Source organism: Pelobates fuscus, chromosome 6 (assembly GCF_036172605.1).
Source record: "Pelobates fuscus isolate aPelFus1 chromosome 6, aPelFus1.pri, whole genome shotgun sequence".
Classification (NCBI taxonomy): Eukaryota; Metazoa; Chordata; class Amphibia; order Anura; family Pelobatidae; genus Pelobates; species Pelobates fuscus.
Window position 1 is genome coordinate 84,449,307 of NC_086322.1, and position 21,129 is coordinate 84,470,435.

General features: G+C 41.0%; 1 protein-coding gene across 1 annotated transcript in view; it reads right to left on the bottom strand.

Moving 5' to 3' along the window:
- Nucleotides 1–9,516, bottom strand: part of YIPF7 (Yip1 domain family member 7) — a 95,050-nt gene extending 85,534 nt beyond the window's left edge. The window contains exon 1 of the mRNA XM_063459925.1: nucleotides 9,423–9,516. The gene's annotated coding sequence lies outside the window, so the exon portion shown is untranslated. The remainder of the gene's footprint in view (nucleotides 1–9,422) is intronic.
- Nucleotides 9,517–21,129: the final 11,613 nt, after the last annotated feature.

Genomic DNA, 21,129 nt, shown 5'->3' on the forward strand with positions numbered 1-21,129 from the left:
CCACAATTATGTGACCATGGACGGAAGTTTGTAAAACACATATATTTCACCCAGTGGTGACTTAAAGAGCCATATAATAAACTTAACATCATATAGGAAAAAAATAATGTGAGTGCTTGGTATAAGTAAGAGACATAACTAGATATTTTATAGTAGATTATTACATTTAAACACTGTAGCCCCTTTCATTCAGTTAACCGAATGAACAAGAGTACTATAAATAGTAAGAATTCCCGCATTCGGTAAATGGAACACACAAAAGGATTTAAACGAAAGCCAATTGAAAAATCAGCTGCAGGCTGCAACGTGTAAATTAACGAAAGGTTGCATGAAAAAGCCGTTTGAACGTGTTCAGCTGAACGAACGTAGGAAAGAACAGACGAACGTAGGGTAAGTGTGCACGTACGGTACATAGAATTAAACGAAAGTAAATGAAAGCGTGTGTATTACGCGTTCGGCTGTTAGCCGCACGAACGCGGAAGTACACGAACAGCGTAATAGCACGAATAGGTAAGTAATGAAGGGAGCCTATCCCCGCGTTTTTAGGCCCGAACGTGGGAAATAGCTGAACACTATTTCCCATGTTATGCTTACGTGATGCGCCGGTCTCGTGACCGGAAGCCGGGTAGCAAATAGGGAAGTCGGGAAGAAGCCGGTGCACAGACACAGAAGACGGGGGTAGGAGCTGCTGGTGACGGACTGTTTGCTGGAGACTGACTTTGGCGGGAACAACGGACTGGAAGTTCTGGTTGCTATGGTGAAGACAAACAGCTTGCACAACAAAGATAAGTAGGGGGGTAGGGTTTATATAGGATCATAACTCCTCCTACAAATTCAGGCCAAATGGCCTTCCAACATATATATATATATATATATATATATTTTTTTTTTTTTTTTTTGCAAAGGCTGGTATATGAAAACATTTTTTTACTGAATATTTTTTCTTTTTCATTCATTCTTAAACCTGGTCCAGGTTACAAAAATATGTAGTATCCAAGAGGATAAACTTGCTAGCATTGTACAGTCGATGTAAAAACATTTTAAAGTTTAGAAACATATTCTGAAGTTTTCCATTTTTTACAAAAAATACAAAAAAAGAACACATGAAACAAACTTTGTGATGACAGTTTTTTTTCAGAGTTAAGCCATAGAAGGCAGGACAAGGACAATACATTACCAAATGAATATGGCTGCATAATTCATCTGTCATACCTGCCACTAGATGTGGAGGCTGACAGCATCAGAATCAGCAGAGCCTGGAATAGTACCTCTAATGAGAATATATAACAATTGGAGCTAAAACAAAAAGCTTCAATTTGTCAAATCTGTACTGTATGTCATCAAATATTTCCAGTCTGTGTGTATCAGACATGCCTGCAATGCATTGCAAACCTCGACAAAGAGAGAGACATGACGAATGAGGTATAAAAATGGATCTGAATAGGTGTTGGACCACAAGAATAGTGTGCAAATTGGCTATTTTTAATAATTATTTTTATTATTTTACATAATATATAAATAAAATAAAAAAATAAAATATATATATATAATATATATATATATATTATTTACATGTATTGTTTATAATGTATCTTTAATACATGTCACCCTTATTTTAAATATAAAGTCACTTGAATGTGCATAGTTAATTTTAGGAAATTCTATTATAAATAAGAAATAGTGTAGATTATGTGCAAAAATAACAGTCCAAAAAAATCATTTTATATATATATATATAGGAATATATGTGTACATATTGCTAGGTATTGAAAAATGGTCCAGCACTATGGAAATTTGTGAAAACGCATTGTGAAATATGCGTAAAGTTGGCATCTGACTATAATTATTGCATAGCTTGATGCACAAAACATTATAATGTACTGCCTTCATTGTTTTGCTGAAAGGACATTTTCACTTTAGTTCAAAAGACTATTCTTGTCAAACACATTGCTTAGAATGTGTGAATGCAGTGTGTGAATGTGTGGATGTGTTTGTTCAATATATCTATCACGGAACAGTGATGCATTCTTGACATTGTTTTCTTACTAAAAATCTATAGTGGGGACTTATCTATAGTGCGGACTAAATGGTGAATGACATTATCAGCGAGGGATATCTACACAGGAATGTCAAGTTTTGTTATTAAACAATAAGGTTTTGCTTCATTTTTGTGCCCATTCTTAAAGGGAATTTCAAAGACTTTCATGAATGATAGACATTTGAGATGACAATGATCACACATTTCAACACCAGAAATGAAAGACTTAATGTAGATTCTGGCTCTCACACACTACCAAAACTATTTTTGTTTTCAAAATTCTTGTTTCACCTTTATTGGATGAATTTATATACATACAGGGAGTGCAGAATTATTAGGCAAGTTGTATTTTTGAGGATTAATTTTATTATTGAACAACAACCATGTTCTCAATGAACCCAAAAAACTCATTAATATCAAAGCTGAATATTTTTGGAAGTAGTTTTTAGTTTGTTTTTAGTTATAGCTATTTTAGGGGGATATCTGTGTGTGCAGGTGACTATTACTGTGCATAATTATTAGGCAACTTAACAAAAAACAAATATATACCCATTTCAATTATTTATTTTTACCAGTGAAACCAATATAACATCTCAACATTCACAAATATACATTTCTGACATTCAAAAACATAACAAAAACAAATCAGTGACCAATATAGCCACCTTTCTTTGCAAGGACACTCAAAAGCCTGCCATCCATGGATTCTGTCAGTGTTTTGATCTGTTCACCATCAACATTGCGTGCAGCAGCAACCACAGCCTCCCAGACACTGTTCAGAGAGGTGTACTGTTTTCCCTCCTTGTAAATCTCACATTTGATGATGGACCACAGGTTCTCAATGGGGTTCAGATCAGGTGAACAAGGAGGCCATGTCATTAGATTTTCTTCTTTTATACCCTTTCTTGCCAGCCACGCTGTGGAGTACTTGGACGCGTGTGATGGAGCATTGTCCTGCATGAAAATCATGTTTTTCTTGAAGGATGCAGACTTCTTCCTGTACCACTGCTTGAAGAAGGTGTCTTCCAGAAACTGGGAGTTGAGCTTGACTCCATCCTCAACCCGAAAAGGCCCTACAAGCTCATCTTTGATGATACCAGCCCAAACCAGTACTCCACCTCCACCTTGCTGGCGTCTGAGTCGGACTGGAGCTCTCTGCCCTTTACCAATCCATCCATCTGGCCCATCAAGACTCACTCTCATTTCATCAGTCCATAAAACCTTAGAAAAATCAGTCTTGAGATATTTCTTGGCCCAGTCTTGACGTTTCAGCTTGTGTGTCTTGTTCAGTGGTGGTCGTCTTTCAGCCTTTCTTACCTTGGCCATGTCTCTGAGTATTGCACACCTTGTGCTTTCGGGCACTCCAGTGATGTTGCAGCTCTGAAATATGGCCAAACTGGTGGCAAGTGGCATCTTGGCAGCTGCACGCTTGACTTTTCTCAGTTCATGGGCAGTTATTTTGCGCCTTGGTTTCTCCACACGCTTCTTGCGACCCTGTTGACTATTTTGAATGAAACACTTGATTGTTCGATGATCACGCTTCAGAAGCTTTGCAATTTTAAGAGTGCTGCATCCCTCTGCAAGATATATCACTATTTTTGACTTTTCTGAGCCTGTCAAGTCCTTCTTTTGACCCATTTTGCCAAAGGAAAGGAAGTTGCCTAATAATTATGCACACCTGATATAGGGTGTTGATGTCATTAGACCACACCCCTTCTCATTACAGAGATGCACATCACCTAATATTCTTAATTGGTAGTAGGCTTTCGAGCCTATACAGCTTGGAGTAAGACAACATGCATAAATAGCATGATGTGGTCAAAATACTCATTTGCCTAATAATTCTGCACACAGTGTACATATATGCAACTATACACATGCATGCCCTGCTCTGCTTTTTTCTTGTTTCTTCTCTTTTTTTTCTTTTTAAGTAGCTTATTGACTCTTTGTTTATTTACTTTTTCTGTTTATTCTCAGCCAACCTGCACCTTTCACTTTCAGGCCCATAGTCTGCTATTTATGACACCCCACTCACCCCTTCCCTCCCCTTCTCTAACATCAGTTGTTTTAAGTGTTAAACTCTTTCAGATTGATCAGTGTTGCTTCAGACCTGAGGAAGAGAGGAAACTCTCGAAAGCTTGTCTTTAAAATATGTTAGTCCAATAAAATATATTTTAAAAATATAAAAAAAAACTCTGGCATTTTGGCATATGATGCCAAAAACTCGGTAACTGTGGGTGCCATTTATTTTCTTTTATTTGGTCATAAATACATTAGACTTGATAAAACAAGCAGCTCCCAAAAGCATATATATTTAAAATTATGTTAGTCCAACAAGATTATACTGTACTATTCCACTATTTAGAATGTGCTTTTGCAAAATAAGACATGGCTGTTTAAATAAATCCTAATACCAGAAAAATCTAGTTACAATACACTAAAAAATGACTTGTCTGAAAGAGTAGGAGCAGCTTGCCTATTACAATACAGAACTAAATCCATTTGATAAGGCAATAAATCCTAAATGCAGGCAAACAACTCAAGACAAGCAAGAAAAATATTCTCCATTTTCAGATATCACGCAGGACATACATTAAAAGTGATTTGACAAATCTGCAGACAGTGTGAAACTATTTATTCAATATTAGAATCCATTCTGTATTACAGCCATGTTGTTCTAAACGAGCCAAGGTAATCCAAAGCTTATTTAAAATCCAGCATTAATAAATTAATTTGAAAGAACAGTAAAATATTTCAAACTCATTAAATGTAGGACTTTTCCATGTAAAAATATCTACAAAGTTTTGGTAAAATTTACATTTCCTGGTTTGGGCACCTTGTTTGATATTTAAAATGAAAATTTAAAATAACTATATTCTCCTACAGCATTAAACAATAAATGAGTTGTTACATATATTGTCTGATATAATCATAATATAAAAGAGGCCTCGGGGCCACCATTCTCATTGGCCTTGCCACAAAGTTCTATCCTTCAGACTTGGGGAGAAGTACTCTCTACTTGAGTACCACCAGGAGGTTAACTACCTGGGTATGGCTAGATGTTTTCACTTTGGATATTGTTGAGAGGCTTATTCACTAAGACTTGCCACTAGACTTTTTAACTTGTTCCGCTGGGATATCCTATCAATGGAGTCACCGGGAGTGTGGTGGTCTGCCAGAGTATCACCGCCACGGATGCCCTTTTCCTAATAAACAAACACAAATAATCCCAAAGGCAAAATATCCCTGATGTCTCTTAACTCCCCACACATGAGCCATGGCTTAATGCTGGGAGAAGATTTATATGGAGAGACACACAGCTTTTATGCAAAAGTCCCAACACAGGGTTTCTAACACAGACAAACAGGGAAATCCCTCAAATGATCATCTGTGCCTGAGAGATAATTATCGGAATACATATTGCTAATTATATTATCTCTCAGGGACAGAAAAATCAAACATTACTTAACCACCCCAAAAGTACCCCCAAAATACATGGAAACCCCACAGAAGTCACATCCCAGGATAGCCTGGATCTGGGCGAACAATATATCCAAAAATCACCCAGATCTGTTTGGTAGTTTTGGATCGCCATTGCGGGGAAGTTCTGACCAGTCGGCCACAAGGTTAAATAGTTCCATGGAAGTTGTGGCAAGAGCCGGTCTCCGTTCATGGGGTATTGTACGAAAACCACATAAGGTAGATGAAAGCTGATTCGTGTAGAATGCTCCCCGTGTTCAGTAGTCTGTAACTCCCGAACACTATTCGTGTAGGTGTACTGGAACTGGAACGGGCAGCAGGTCCATGGTGACTGGTGTTCGCAGGATAGCCTGGCTGAAATGAGTTCCAGGCACTCGATGACCAAGTCCCGCTGCCAGCGTTCGGGAGACAAAATGGCCACCATCCATTGTCCCGACCACGTGCATTCACATGCATGAAATGGCGGCCACCCAGTGTAGCATTCTATTAATTCGTTCCTTTGCTGTTTTTGTACAAGATGCGCAACGTTCCACGTTCTAATGGATCTCTGGGGTGGTCTTGGTACGGGAACCGGACAAAATAAACAAAGCAAAAATTAAATACAAATCCATTATACGAATGGAGCCGAAAGTGATGGGGTATTCCTTCACAGGGAGGTTCTGATGGTGTTTTACTTAGCTGCCATCAGAGTGCTCTGTAATAACAACATGTATTCCTAACCCTATAGTGTTAAAAACACAATTTTGTTGGCTTGCCCCCCCCCTTAATCCCCTTAAAAGGTAATGAAACTTACCTTATTTCCAGCGCCGGACGGGTCCACCGGCGCTGACCCGCTCCCAATCCGCATCCTCGCTGACATCATCAAAATGTATGATTTTATCCAATCCAATGCTTTCCAATACTGAAAGCCTTGGATATGCTGAAATCAGGATGGAGGCGGGACTGGCGCTGGTTTGGTCAATCAGCACCTCCTCATAGAGATGCATTGAATCAATGCGTCTCTATGAGAAAAATTCACGAGTGACCACTGGAGGTGTAATTTGAGGAGTGGCCACTGGAGGTTTCCTTAGGAAGCAATGTAAACACTTCCTTTTCTCTGAAAAGACAGTGTTTACATGAAAATACCTGGAGGGAACGATTATACTCACCAGAACAACTACATTAAGCTATAGTTGTTCTGGTGTTTATAGTGTCCCTTTAAGTGAGAACAAACGAATATGATTATACTCAGTGGTGTTTTGTACAATTATTGTATTTTATTATATTGTGTTTAGGCCCCCTGCCATTTGCTGTCTGCTTTGACAGATTCAATTGGTTCCTCAGGGACAATTTCAGCATGGGGAGAACCTACATTATTTGCAATTCAAGAATTTAATATCTACATTGCTTCACACAATATGTTATCATTTTTGTTGTTATGTTATTACACCATGTATGCTTTTGTCTTACGTTATCAGTTGCACATTACAGGTATAAGTATTTACTAAGTGTAAAGGTGTTTTGCACCATTTGATAATTGTATCACACATCCACTTTGCAAACGTTCTAAATGTTTGTCATGGAATTGTGTGCGTTTACATGTGTATACATGTATGAGTCTTACTGTATGTGTGTAGGCATGTGTGTGTAGGTGTCGCTAAGTATGAGCATCACTTTGCAGTTGGAAAAAAACGACAGTTCATTCTGAATTAGAAATGTGTAGATTGGGTATATACTCTGGCAGTGGCGTCGGCAGATGGGAGATCTGCCCTGGGCTAGAACACCAAGTTGGCCACCGAAAATCTCTAGGTCTATATATTGCCATTTATAACTGTTAGCCCCCGATTCCCATGTTCTGTGCCTGACAGAGTCTTGCAAAATTCTGCCCTGCTCTCTCTCTTTTTTACTAGATAGCATGGCGAAATAGAAGCACCCAGACCCGGACCATGGGACCTGTAGCTGTTCAGAGTGTTGCCTCTACTTACTATGGCAATGTTCTGACCACACAAGCTCGCAAGAACCAATACACTAGACCACTAGGGAAGGTAACCAGAAGCTGTGGGGAATAGACTGCTTTTTAATGTTTTTTTTTTTTTTTTCATGTGGAACACTGTGTGTGTATAAGTGTGTGTATTTGTGAATGTGTAAAAGTGTGAGTATATGTAACTGTTTGTGTGTATCTGTATATGTAACAAATAATAATAGATATGTAACTATAATGTAATAAATATTCTGGATATATATTTGACGTACACTCACTAATAGGCCCATTTGTACATCAGATCAACAGAAAAAAATGTAAACAATATGGCAAAAAAGAAAATACATTTTAAAAATCTATATTTATATATTATATATGTGTTATTTATTTTTTCCATCTCATCATCTCTTTTGTTTTAAACCACAGATTAAACTCTGAATCACAAATCATATGAACATTCTCGCCCATTAGGCGAGTCATTTGTTCCGTTATAAGTTCATGTGGCCCTTTAGAGTTACAAAATTCAGATGAATTGCAATTGGGCCAAAAACGAATACACAAATCTAATAACCCTTAGAGTGCAATGGGGATCCTCTGGGACAAAAAGCACCCTCCCTCATTTGTAACTTGCATAATGCAGAAGTGAATATCCACATTATCTGTCCAAAGTTGTTCAACTCTGTGTGTCAATGATAGGCTATTACTGTGGTCCAAACTAGGAGCTAACACAGCAATATAGATATATTTCCTCCTATAGACCATCCAACAGACAGTGCATGCCAAGCACAAAAAACTAAACAAAATGTGTGCTCCAGTGCAGTAGCTTCCTCTACCTATCAGAACTTTTAGAAGAGCTTTCAATAGAGTCAGAGCCAGGGGCTCAGAGGTTAGTTAATCATACATAGAAGTTGTTTAGAGTGGAAGAGCTGCAGTGAGACCTAGTGGCTTGTAGAACTGGGCAGCTACCCCATTTAGCCCCATGATAATGACATTTCTGAAGTACTTCTGTGAATTAGAATCTTCAAGACAAAATTGCCTTTGTAACATTTTGTTCAGTTAAACTAGAATATACCAGGGCTCATTGTGGGTATCTAAGGATTAGTCTGTGCTACACCAACATAAACAGGATTATTTGTTATATAGATAATTGCTGGGAATTCAATATTAATTTGAAATGTAAGGTCCAAATATCCAAACTGGAAAAAAATGAACCCTGGCCACAATGCCAAATCATTTTCAGAAATACGCCATCTTTGACGAGCTAACTAACAGAAGATGCCAAGTTATCAAAATTCTTGTTGCTTTAAACCGAGCAGATCATTAATGACTAAAAAGCGACACGTGTCATAGTCAGTGTTATAAAAGGAATAATAATAAGGGCAACATATAATGGAGAAAAACATATGTGTAAGCCATGCACGTGGCAGCTTTAAAATGATATTTATTGGAATTAACATTGGACATCTTTACATGTTGTTTTTTATATTTTAGAAGAAACAAATTTGTTTTATCCATATACATTTTTTAAATGAAGTGGGATCTGGGTGTGTGAAGCACCATATGATGTCAGCGGAGTTGTTTACATGATCCCTCAAAAGAGATGTCCCAGCACAAAACGTCTAGAGTAAAATACAGCCTAAAATTGGTCACATATTTAGTTTACTATGCTGTAGAATACTTGCATTTCCATTCGAGTGAAAATTAGGAAATGAAGCAGAGCACATATTCATTAATTATTCAATAAGCTTCTTGTTCTCAAACCAGTCCTCAGGTAACCCCTGACTGTCCACATTTTAAAAATAGTGCATGATTGTTTGAGGAAAATTAGTTTGCTCAGACTGATACAGATCTTTGTATCTTAGTCTGCTGGGGATTCAGCAAGGACAGGCAACAAATCAAAGGATCATAAAAAGACAATTATTTAAATTAAGGTTTAGTACATACCTTAAAAGCCTGCTATGGTGCACAAGCAACATGACTTAATGACTGTTTAAGCATAGAATTGAAAATATAAAGTGCTCACAATGGATAGAATCCAGTTCTATTTATACCGTTCTAAATCTGTTTGTAGAACATGTGTTTCAGCCAAGGAGATCATCTAGTTACAGTGCTCGGTTTGTATGCCTGACCTTCATAATGCAAAAGTGCCTGCATAAAGTGTGTTCTCAAAACTACAGAGGACTAAGCAACTTCAAATTTACATAGATGTAGTTATTAAACATTATATTGCTACTTCTGAATTGCATTTTCTGGCCCATGTTAGTGGGAGGTATGTTTTTGGACAGCAGCTGCTGTTTTTAGTTGTTGCCATATTAATTCAGCTCTCTCATGTTATTAAATGAGCTGAGGAGACAGAACCTGCACTATTCTGTCCCCGCAGCACCTCTTCCAATGCATTGTAAGGAAAGGTCTGAATTAATGGTAGCAAAATTAATGTGCACAATGTGCACAAAAATGTATAATCATGGATTATAGTGCTAACTATTGCATATTAATGTTTATGAAGATTGTTTAAATGCATTACCCCTAAAAAATTTCAATATCGCAGGGGAACATTCAGAGTTTAATCACTAAGCCACTAATTGGAAGTTGACAACCGACATGCAAAATTTAGACAGACATAAAAGAATAACTGTGATTTTAAAAACTCTAGTTGGGTTTATTTTATGATTTTGACAGCTAGGCAGTATTGCCCTTTGTGAGAAATGATCAAATGGCAATACAATATTTCTGGAAGACAGGTTAAAAATATCATGTTATTTCTGTATTTTTCAGTTTTATCCTTGATATTGGGTATACGTTAACACAAAGCAACATATGCAATGGTCTCATTACAAAGTTACATAGCTGAAAAGAGACTTAGTCCATCAAGTTCAGCCTTCCTAATATATGTTTTTGCCATTGATCCAAAAGAAGGCGAAACACCTAGTCTGAAGCGCTTCCAATTTTGCCACAAACTAGGAAAAAATTCCTTCTTGACCCCAAAATAGCAGTCAGATGTCTCCTTGGATCAAGCAGCTATTACCCCACTAATTAGAAATTATATCCCTGTATTAGAGATGTCCCGAATAGTTCGCAGGCGAATAGTTCCTGGCGAACATAGCTTGTTCGCGTTCGCCACGGAAAGCGAACATATGCGATGTTCGGTCCGCCCCCTATTCATCATCATTGAGTAAACTTTGACTCTGTACCTCACAGTCAGCAGACCCTCCCTCCCAGACCCTCCCACCTCCTGGACAGCATCCATTTTAGATTCATTCAGAAGCTGTATTCTTTTTTTTTTTTTATTATTCTTTTTTTTTTTTTAGACAGAAGTGTGTTATATTTGAGCATGCTAGGCTGAACGTGCGTATATCATGGCTAGTTGCACTGAGGGTATGAGTATATAGCAGTACATTGTTGTGAAAGATAACTGTCATGTTTAGGGTGTAGCTTGCACGTTATCAACTGTGTATTTATATCAGCAGCTCGACCACTAGTTATAAATCAAGTGTGAGTCGCCCCATAAGATGAGACTAGTGAATAACATAAAACATGAACAGTTAAGGTAAAGGCATGTAAGGAACTACGACAATAAACTCTTTAGGAGGTAAAATAATGACATGTTTAAACGCTTGCTACTTTACGATTAGTTAATGTGCAGAGAGCAGATCATGTGAACAAAGGCATGGTGTGGAAGATCGGCTATAGTGGGACATGCTTGGCAGGCTGCTGTTTACTGCTTGTGCTCATCCGATCCCTTCTGGGCGCCAGGTGCAGACCCTGGGAGTCCCTGATACCTGGAACAACAAAGGCAAGTCTCTGGCTGAGTGCTGGGTTCGCGGCTTGAGGTGGTGGAAGCTTGTTTTGTCGGGTGGTCGGATCTGTCCCTGTGGTGCTTCACGTCCGGTGCGGGATTGTGGTAGCTTAAAGTGGAGGCGAGTGCTTGACGTGGGGCAGGCTCTGCATTTCTGTTTGTGCCTCCGGTCCCGTCTTCGACGCCTTTTGCGTTGGTGGATTTTAATGGGGACTGCTTCACTTAGCTGTGGTGGAGCTTGTTGGGGCTGTGGTGGAGCTTGTTGGGGCTTCCTGCTTGTTATTTGCTTCCAAAATTGATTAAAGAGTCTGTCCATCTTAGACTCAATATCCTGCCATGCTTTGATGGTACCAGGAGGACACACGGCTGCCGCCATATTGGGAGAGTCGCAGATGAGTATGTCAGCCTGGGCAGCTGTGCTCTGTGCATCCATTAGCTCCAGACAGCCTCTCAGGGGTGGACCGGGATAACCCCCACTGGTCCGAGGGGGGGGGTAATGGAGCTCCTGCCGGGAAGTAAGGATCGGGAGATCGGCCGCCTCTCCCGCCCGGTGAGCACCAGGCCACACTTGCCACGCGGAGGTAAGTAAGACTCTGTTGAGTTGCTGACCGCTATTAAGCATGCCGGGTCGGTCAGGTAGGAGCAACATTGCTGGGTCATCCCCTTCTGGGGTGAAATTCGCTTGTTGATAGCTGCTTAAAGTGATATATTGAGGGAGCTCACACAAAGTGCGTCTTTCCTCCATGACAGCTAGGCCCCGCCGCCCGGAAGCTGCATTCTTAGTGAGAGGAGGGACAGTGTAGCTGCTGCTGATTTAATAGGGAAATCGATAGCTAGGCTAGTGTATTCAGTGTCCACTACAGTCCTGAAGGACTCATCTGATCTCTGCTGTAAGGACAGCACCCCAAAAAGCTTGCTTTTTTTTTTTCCTGTGTAATCTAATTGCAGTTGCCTGCCTGCCTGCCAGCGTGTGTGTCAGGCTCACAGCGTATACTGTGCCCACTTGCCCAGTGCCACCACTCATATCTGGTGTCACAATAGCTTGCATTTAAAAAACAAACAAACTTTTTTGACTGTAATATAATAGCAGTCAGTTTCCTTCACACGTGTTTGCGTTTCAGGGACTGCCAGGGCACAGTGTCACACCAGTGCAACTCATATCTGGTGTAACAGTAGTGTACATTAAAAGTAAAACTAGAAATTTGACTGTGAAATAATAGCAGTCAGTTTCCTTTACACGTGTGCGTTTCAGGGCCTGCCAGGGCACAGTGTCACACCAGTGCAACTAACATCTGGTGTAACAGTACTGTACATTTAAAAAAAAAACAACACTTTTTTGACTGTGAAATAATAGCAGTCAGTTTCCTTCATGCGTGTGCATTTCAGGGCCTGCCAGGGCACAGTGTCACACCAGTGCAACTCATATCTGGTGTAACAGTAGTGTACATTAAAAAAAAAAAAAACTAGAAATTTGACTGTGAAATAATAGCAGTCAGTTTCCTTCACAATACAATTTTGACTGTAATAGATTGAATAGCAGTTAGTTGTCTGCAAGCGTGTGTGTCAGGCTTACAGCGTCTACTCTGCCAACTTCTGCCAGTGCACAGTGCCACTCATATCTGTTGTCACAGTAGCTTGCACGCATAGTACCACTAATCGAAAAAAAAATGACAGGCAGAGGCAGGCCACCCACGCAGGGGCCGTCGTGGTCGTGGTGCTGTGATTCCCTTTGGCCCTAGAATAATGCCAAGTGTTCAGAGGCCACGTACCCTGAACTTGAAAAGTTCTGAGGACATAGTTGACTGGCTAACACAGGACACCCATTCTTCTACAGCTTCCGCTCGGAACCTTGACGCACCATCCTCCTCTAGCTTAGCTTCGGGCACCTTTCAAGTTACCACTCGCCCGCCTGCCGCCACCACCAACACTAGCACCACAGCCGCTTCACTTGATCTGTCAGAGGAGTTATTTACACATCAGTTGGAAGAAATGAGTGATGCGCAACCATTATTGCCAGAGGATGTAGATAACAGGGATATGTCTCAGTCAGGCAGCATTACACACGTACAGTGTGATGATGATGATGTTGTACCCGCTGCTGCTTCCTTTGCTGAGTTGTCAGATACAAGTGAAGCGGTTGATGATGACGATGCGTCCGTGGATGTCACGTGGGTGCCCGCTAGAAGAGAAGAAGAACAGGGGGAAAGTTCAGATGGGGAGACAGAGAGGAGGGGGAGACGAGTTGGAAGCAGGGGGAGGTCGTCGCAAGGAGCTAGTGGCACAGTCAGACAGCATCGGCACCCGGGGTCAGCCAGACAGCACGCCAATCAATGCATGCTGTTGCCACCACCAGAATGCCGTCATTGCAGAGCTCAGCAGTGTGGCATTTTTTTGGTGTGTCTGCCTCTGACAACAGTTTGCTGTGTTTGCGGTGCGTTAAACGGGGAGTTTGGTCTGTCACTGTGAAGCGGGCGTAACCCTTACACTACCTGATCGATACAACATCATACCTGATGTTTTAAAGCACATTATTCCAAACAATTTAGGAATGTTAGGTGATTTATGCCCTTTATGGATTAAAAACAGACTCTGCATCAACTATGTAATTTTCCATGGGAGTTTTGCCATGGATCCCCCTCCGGCATGCCACAGTCCAGGTGTCAGTCCCGTTGAAACAACTTTCCCATCACTATTGTGGTCAGAAAGAGTCCCTGTGGGTTTTAAAATTTGCCTGCCCATTAAAGTCTATGGCGGTTCGCCCGGTTCGCCCGTTCGCGAACATTTGCGGAAATTCGCGTTCGCCATTTGCGAACGGAAAATTTTGTTGTTCGCGACATCCCTGTATGTTATGTTTCTTGTCAGCTGAGCTAACCCTCACATTCAGTACTGCAGTTGTCAGCAGCTGCCGAGGAGGAGGATGGGACTTGCGCATGGCAAACGCAAGGTAAGTTGTCAAACTGCAAACCGTTTGAATACTTACCCTGGGAGGGCACCATTGGGCTGAAGTGGTGCTTGACATATTCCTTTAATCAGCATGTATTTTGCTTCATTAATATGCAGTATTTCGCAGCCACAAAGTCTAAATAAACATGCAAAAAAGATTTCATGTCAAATGTTGGAGAGCTTGTTGTCATCTCTTTTATCACGAGTGGTGATCAAATCCTTTATTTACTATTCTATTAATGACTGTTCTAGAACTGACTTTGTTTATGTTTGCATTAGCCACTTTATGTGTTTCTTGATTTGAATTTTGTGAAATGAAACATATTTTACCAGGATCTTTTATTCTTTTTAATGTATTGTTTATCTTAATAATAATTTAGAAGAAAAAAAAGTAATGGAAGATTACAAACAATAGAAGATATAATTTGAATAGTTTCACTCTTTAATCAGAGAGGTCATCAAAACTTTACAATTTGCCCTCTGGCTGTTGAAGAGACCCTCTACTCCTCACCCTACAAGAAATGATAGTGTTGATATTTATTCCCTAGTCTTCTTGCGTTCTATGCAGAGTTCATCACACAAATGTTGCAAGCACACTAACGGCACAGTACTTTTCTGGTCCCATAAAGTTTATTTATTGTATAAATAAAATATGTTGGTGGTTAAAATTACTGTTATAGAGGGAGAGAAAGGGGCTGATATTGCGGGAAGAACTGCAATAATTGGAGGGTAGGAACAAACGATTACTGATATACATGGAGGTACAAAAGAGTGAAACTGGAGTTGGTGTGTCCATATTGAGATATAAGTTGTATATCAGAGTAAAATGATATAAAGAAGGAAAGGAAATATAAGGGGGAGAGGCGTGCCTTATATAGGGGGTAAACAGATATGGATAAAAAATAACTAATATTGCATTGCTTGGTAAAGCGCCATACAACACAAGAACCTGTATTTGTTGCCAGCATGGCAGCCATTAGAGGCATGGTATCAGACAAATCTAAACATTGCCATTTCCCTGACATAGTAATGTTTTACATTGTTTATCTATACACCAAAATTACCTTATTAATATTAAGTGGTTTTGGTGCCAAAAGTGTCCTTTTAAAGAGAAACTATAGTCCCAATAGTAACAATTATTATTTTGGTTTATATGTTCACTTTTATCAACCACACTTTGAGTTAAAAAAGTATTTAGGTGAAGATTACTTACCTCGTTTCCAGTGCTGGGACTCTTCTCCTGTAGCTTTCTGCTTTGCCTTTGGAGATCTCAGCATGCCATGGAGAAGCAATGGATTGGAGATACACATCCACTTCCAAATGCTGCGCTCCTCCAACCAATCAAACCATGTTTTACTCAGTCTAGAGAGATTCTAGTGGTTGTCAGGAATGTAAACATTGCAGTTTCAAAAAGAAAAACTAAAGGCACATTGCACCCAGACAACTTCATTCAGATGAAGTGGTCTGGATGACCACAATGTTCTTTTAAGAATAGTTAACATGATGTGTAAAAGTAATTTGTTTTATTGTTTGTTTGTTTGTTAGCGTTTTTAGAGTACAAGTGGAACTGTTCATAGTAGTTATTTTTTTTATATATATATATTTATTCTTTTGTATGGAAACAATAATAAAAGGTTAAAGGTTAAAGTAGAGTAGGAGTAGGTAGGGAGGAACCGTGGTGGCGGTAAGCGGTGGCGGTAGTCCAGGCCAGCGAAGAGGTTTGGAAGAAAGTGCCCAAGCGGCTTGGGGAGTCGCAGCCTGCTGAGAGCTGATGGCGGGGGCAGGCTGCATCGGACTCGTGGGTCATTTGATAGAGCTGTCTGTTGGTAATCCCCCAACAGCTGACAGGTTGTGGACGCTGGTGATAATCTAATTTAATTCTGTTAATAAAGCTGTGGCCGTTGCCCTTACCCATGCAAAAGGTGTTGTGTATTTATTGGGCAACGGGTGGTGGGAGTTTTTGGTCCGGGGTCAGCAGTCAAGTACCTCCCTGGAAATCATAAGGAAGGGAGGGCATGACTGCTGGCAGGGATAAGGGGTTGGGTCATAAGGGGATACATTGTGGCACATGGGGGACATTAAGATATGGAAAAAGGGGAGGGTACTCACCAGTTCCCGGGCAGAGGTGTAGTGTTGCTAGCTTCCCGCCCGCCCACCCAAAAGAGTGTTTATGATGGTGTTGTTGTTGGTTGTGTGCTGTTGTTTCTTTGTCTTGTCACAGCTTGCGGTAGTCCTGGCCAGCGAAGAGGTTTGGAAGAAAGTGCCCAAGCGGCTTGGGGAGTCGCAGCCTGCTGAGAGCTGATGGCGGGGGCAGGCTGCATCGGACCCGTGGGTCATTTGATAGAGCTGTCTGTTGGTAATCCCCAACAGCTGACAGGTTGTGGACGCTGGTGATAATCTATGTTAATTCTGTTAATAAAGCTGTGGCCGTTGCCCTTACCCATACAAAAGGTGTTGTGTATTTATTGGGCAACGGGTGGTGGGAGTTTTTGGTCCGGGGTCAGCAGTCAAGATTTTAGAAGTAAGAAAACATCCAATGGTAAGTTTTTTTCTTTTTCTTTACAGGTTCTTAGTTAAAGGTCCCCCCCTCATTATTTTTAGGGTGAGGGGGTAGGTAGGGGGATACTTTTTTTTAGGGGGGAGGGGGTGACTAGGGGTTTGGTGACTAGGGTTTTTTTTAGGGCCCCCACCTGCCACTCAGGGGTGGGGGCCAGGGGGAGGACATTAGGTCCCCCCCCCTTATTTTTGTTTAGGGCCCCCAGTTACCGCTCAGGGGTGGGGGCCAGGGGGGAGGACATTAGGTCCCCCCGAATTTGTGTCTAGGACCCTCACCCACTGCTCAGGGGTGGGGGCCAGGGGGGAGGACATTAGGTCCTCCCCCCCTTACTTTTGTTTAGGGCCCCCACCCACCGCTCAGGGGTGGGGGCCAGGGGGGAGGACTTTAGGTCCCCCCCAATTTGTGTTTAGGGCCCCCACCCACCGCTCAAGTTTGGGGGCCAGGGGGGAGGACATTAGGTCCTCCCCCCCCTTACTTTTGTTTAGGGCCCCCACCCACCGCTCAGGGGTGGGGGCCAGGGGGAGGACATTAGGTCCCTCCACCCAATTTGTGTTTAGGGCCCCCACCCACCGCTCAGGGGTGGGGGCCAGGGGGGAGGACATTAGGTCCTACCCCCCTTACTTTTGTTATGGCCCCCACACACCACACAGGGGTTGGGGGCCAGGGGGGAGGACATTAGCCCCCCCCAAACACAGGTTACTGGCTATGGGGGATAATGTATAATAATACAGGTTACTGGCTATGGGGGGATAATGTATAATAAACACAGGTTACTGGCTATGGGGGATAATGTATAATAAACACAGGTTACTGGCTATTGGAGGGATAATGTATAATAAACACAGGTTACTGGCTATGGAGGATAATGTATAATAAACACAAAAAAAATACAAAAAAAAATGTATGCAGCTTCCGAATTAATCTAAAATGGATGCTGTCCAGGAGGTGGGAGGGTCTGGGAGGGAGGGTCTGCTGCTGATTGGCTGGAATGTGTCTGCTGAGGTACAGGGTCAAAGTTTACTCAATGATAACGAATAGGGGGCGGACCGAACATCGCATATGTTCGCCGTCCGTGGCGAACGCGAACATGCGATGTTCGCCAGGAACTATTCGCCAGCGAACCGTTCGGGACATCACTATTGAAGAGCTCTGTGCAGCGCTAACTTCCAGCACTCAGATCTCATCGATCGTCTGCAGCCACTAAAAATGGCCCCAGCTGACTGACAGGAGCCCCAGGATTCAGGGTTAGTGGTGTGAGCAGGGATTTAACCCTAACACCACTGGAGACCCCCTTTTTGAGGACATCCAAGGACCATCTACATATCCATAGGCGGGGATTGTACCATCCAGGCGCACATATCTGGAGCTGAGTATAGGCTCCAGAAAATTGTAAGTGCAATTCCTTTCTCTTCATCTACCATCACTTAAGATCTCAATATACTACACCATATCCATGTCTTTTTCCTTCCCTCCTCCATATCGCTCTGAGCGTGTGAATTCCTTCACAGGCACTGCTCCCTGATCCAACTACCTACAGGGATTGAACCCTGTTCACACCGCAATCTAATCTAATTGGGCATTTAAATGCATATTTAAAGAGCCCTGTGCACTGGTGGCTTCCAGCACTGCAAGCAGCTCATTAAAGTTTTTGGGGCCACTAAAATGGCCAGAGCACATAGAGAGGAGCTTCAGGTATCAATGGAAACCTGGAGCTTCCTGGTGTCAGCAGGTATTTAACCCTGCTCACACCAAATATGCAGAATGTTTTATGCCACTCTAAAGGCATTATAGCCCACTTCATGTAGGATGGCATAGAATGCCCTAACATCGTTAAACAGTTAAGTATGTCCTGGAGCATAATTATGATTGTTACCCAACTCAATAGCGCTTACCTGATCGACCTTGGCAGAGTTAAAATCTGATTTGGCCCACCCGGGAAAGAAGACTTAAAACTTGAATCCTGAATGGATACTACAGTTGGTGCAACAAACAGAGCTATCACTAGCAAAACTAGATTTTCCTTTCATTTTTGTATGAAATAAAATCCCTGCTCCTTTAACATTAAACCTCTGATATCCGATAGGAATTAAATGAGCACTTTTTCTTTTTAAGTGATTAAATATTTATAAAGCCTTTCGAAAGGTGATGCTTTATTAGTTATCAAAATTGCTTTCCTTAAATAATAACCTATAATAATTCAGTCTCAAGTCATGTTGGTCTAGCTTTTACTGAAAGATGCAGTGATTTATGATTCTCTTCTTTTCCTGTGTGAGAAATAATTCACTCACGACCAGCTTTAGTTATTTACGATTTCATCATATATACATGCAATATTTTAAAAAATGTGATCGGCAACCTGGTTTATGGATTCTGGAGTAGCTGTTAGAGCACTTCATTTTAAACATTTCACTGTTATATAAGAAAAAAATGAAAGAAGTAACTTTTTGAAAGGAACGATTTATAAATCTTTTATAAGTCTTCTCATAGACGACAAGGAAAATAAACTGTCCTCTTTGATGGATCTATCTCTTTGTGCGAGGCTAGTAATTTTATATAAAACTGCTTATCCATCAATTCCCAAACCACTGTTTTTTATGGTCACATATTCTAAAGGCACTATTAAAAGGCCTGCCATTTAAAATTACAAGTATAAAAAGTGAAAAGAGTATGAGTAAACTATATAGGACCACTCATCCTAATCTTCCGGTCTTTAAACAAACATTTTCATGACTTCATTTACATTCATCAATGTTTTTTCAGTGAAGGTTTCAAACACGCTGTGGGGTCTATGTGGTGTCTTACTACCAGAGACAGAACAGATGTTTGACCATGAAGGTATGTGCAATTTGTCTTGAGCGTGGCAGATAGTTTTGTTAGCTTTTACAACATTGTGATGAGGCCATATTTATATCTGAAGAAGAGGTGAAGACCATTAAGTGGACACCCAAGATGTTGTAAAGGTATTTATTAAGGTTGTGCTTTGGTCTTAAATGGTCAGATAGCCCAGGGTATTGAGGTGGTGACATCAATCATTGCATGTGAAACAGAATTAATAACAAGTGGAACTCTAGCAAGCTAAACAGTTTATCTACTGCCCTTTTTTTCCTCTAATAGAACATGTTCCTGTTTTCACCATGGTTCTATAGGATTGTGATTCCCTTGGAGACTGCTATTATATTCCAATCTAATTCTGGTATTTCCCAGTAGGATTGAGCACCCTGTATTTGGGAGTGATCCAAGAGTCAGTGACACCTGGGTGCAAGTTGTTTTGGTGCCACAGGTGATGTAACTAAATGAGCCACTCATCTTCCACACCTCAAAACATCTACTAAACTCTTAGAACTGTGGGAAACTAGGATATATTGTAGGTACCTTGGTCATACAAAGAATCTCAAAGATATTTATAGTTAAAAATAATATGAAAATGGGGGCAGAGCGTAACAGCCCCATCGACAGATCGCACATCTTGAGAGCTCCGAGATTTACAGCTATTATATTGCCTGAAATATTGCTCTTAGCCCTGAATATTGGCTGCAGACAGATCCCGGACATGGGAGGTGACTACTGTGGCTCTACTCATCAATTCATAGACCAAGTTTTTTTAACGGGCATAGATCTGGGGCCTACAAGAGGCCTACTCTCAGGCAGCGTGGGGGAGGCAGACGAGCTCACCAACCTAGAGGTCTCCCCTTCACACTCTACCCCCACCGCGGGTAAGGATATCCCAGCAATAATAATAGGTATATATATATATATATATATATATATATATATATATATAAAGAACAGTCAAAAATAGTCCAGTAAAACCTTTGGATGAGAGAACAAGCCCAGTTCTATCCGAGGTAGAGACGTCTATGGAGTAGTGGGATTGAGGGGTTCGTGGGATCCGTATGAAAGAGAAAAGAAAATCTAATAGTGCAATAAAACCCAAATAGGTAGCAGCTGATAAAAGAGGTCTATATGCTCCTACTCACGTTTTCGAGAGCTAAAAACTAGCTCTAGTATACACAGCGTATAGGGGTATATTCTCCACTTGTGGGATACGTGAGAGAGTGTTGTAAGTAGAGATCTCGTCAGATGGGGACCATATATAATATAAAAACAACAATAGTGCTTACTGTGATAAAACCAGGAGAGTGTATAAAAATACCAAAAGGTTACTCACATTTAGAAATGTTCGCGAACGGGCGAACCGCCATAGACTTCAATGGGCAGGCGAATTTTAAAACCCACAGGGACTCTTTCTGGCCACAATAGTGATGGAAAAGTTGTTTCAAGGGGACTAACACCTGGACTGTGGCATGCCGGAGGGGGATCCATGGCAAAACTCCCATGGAAAATTACATAGTTGA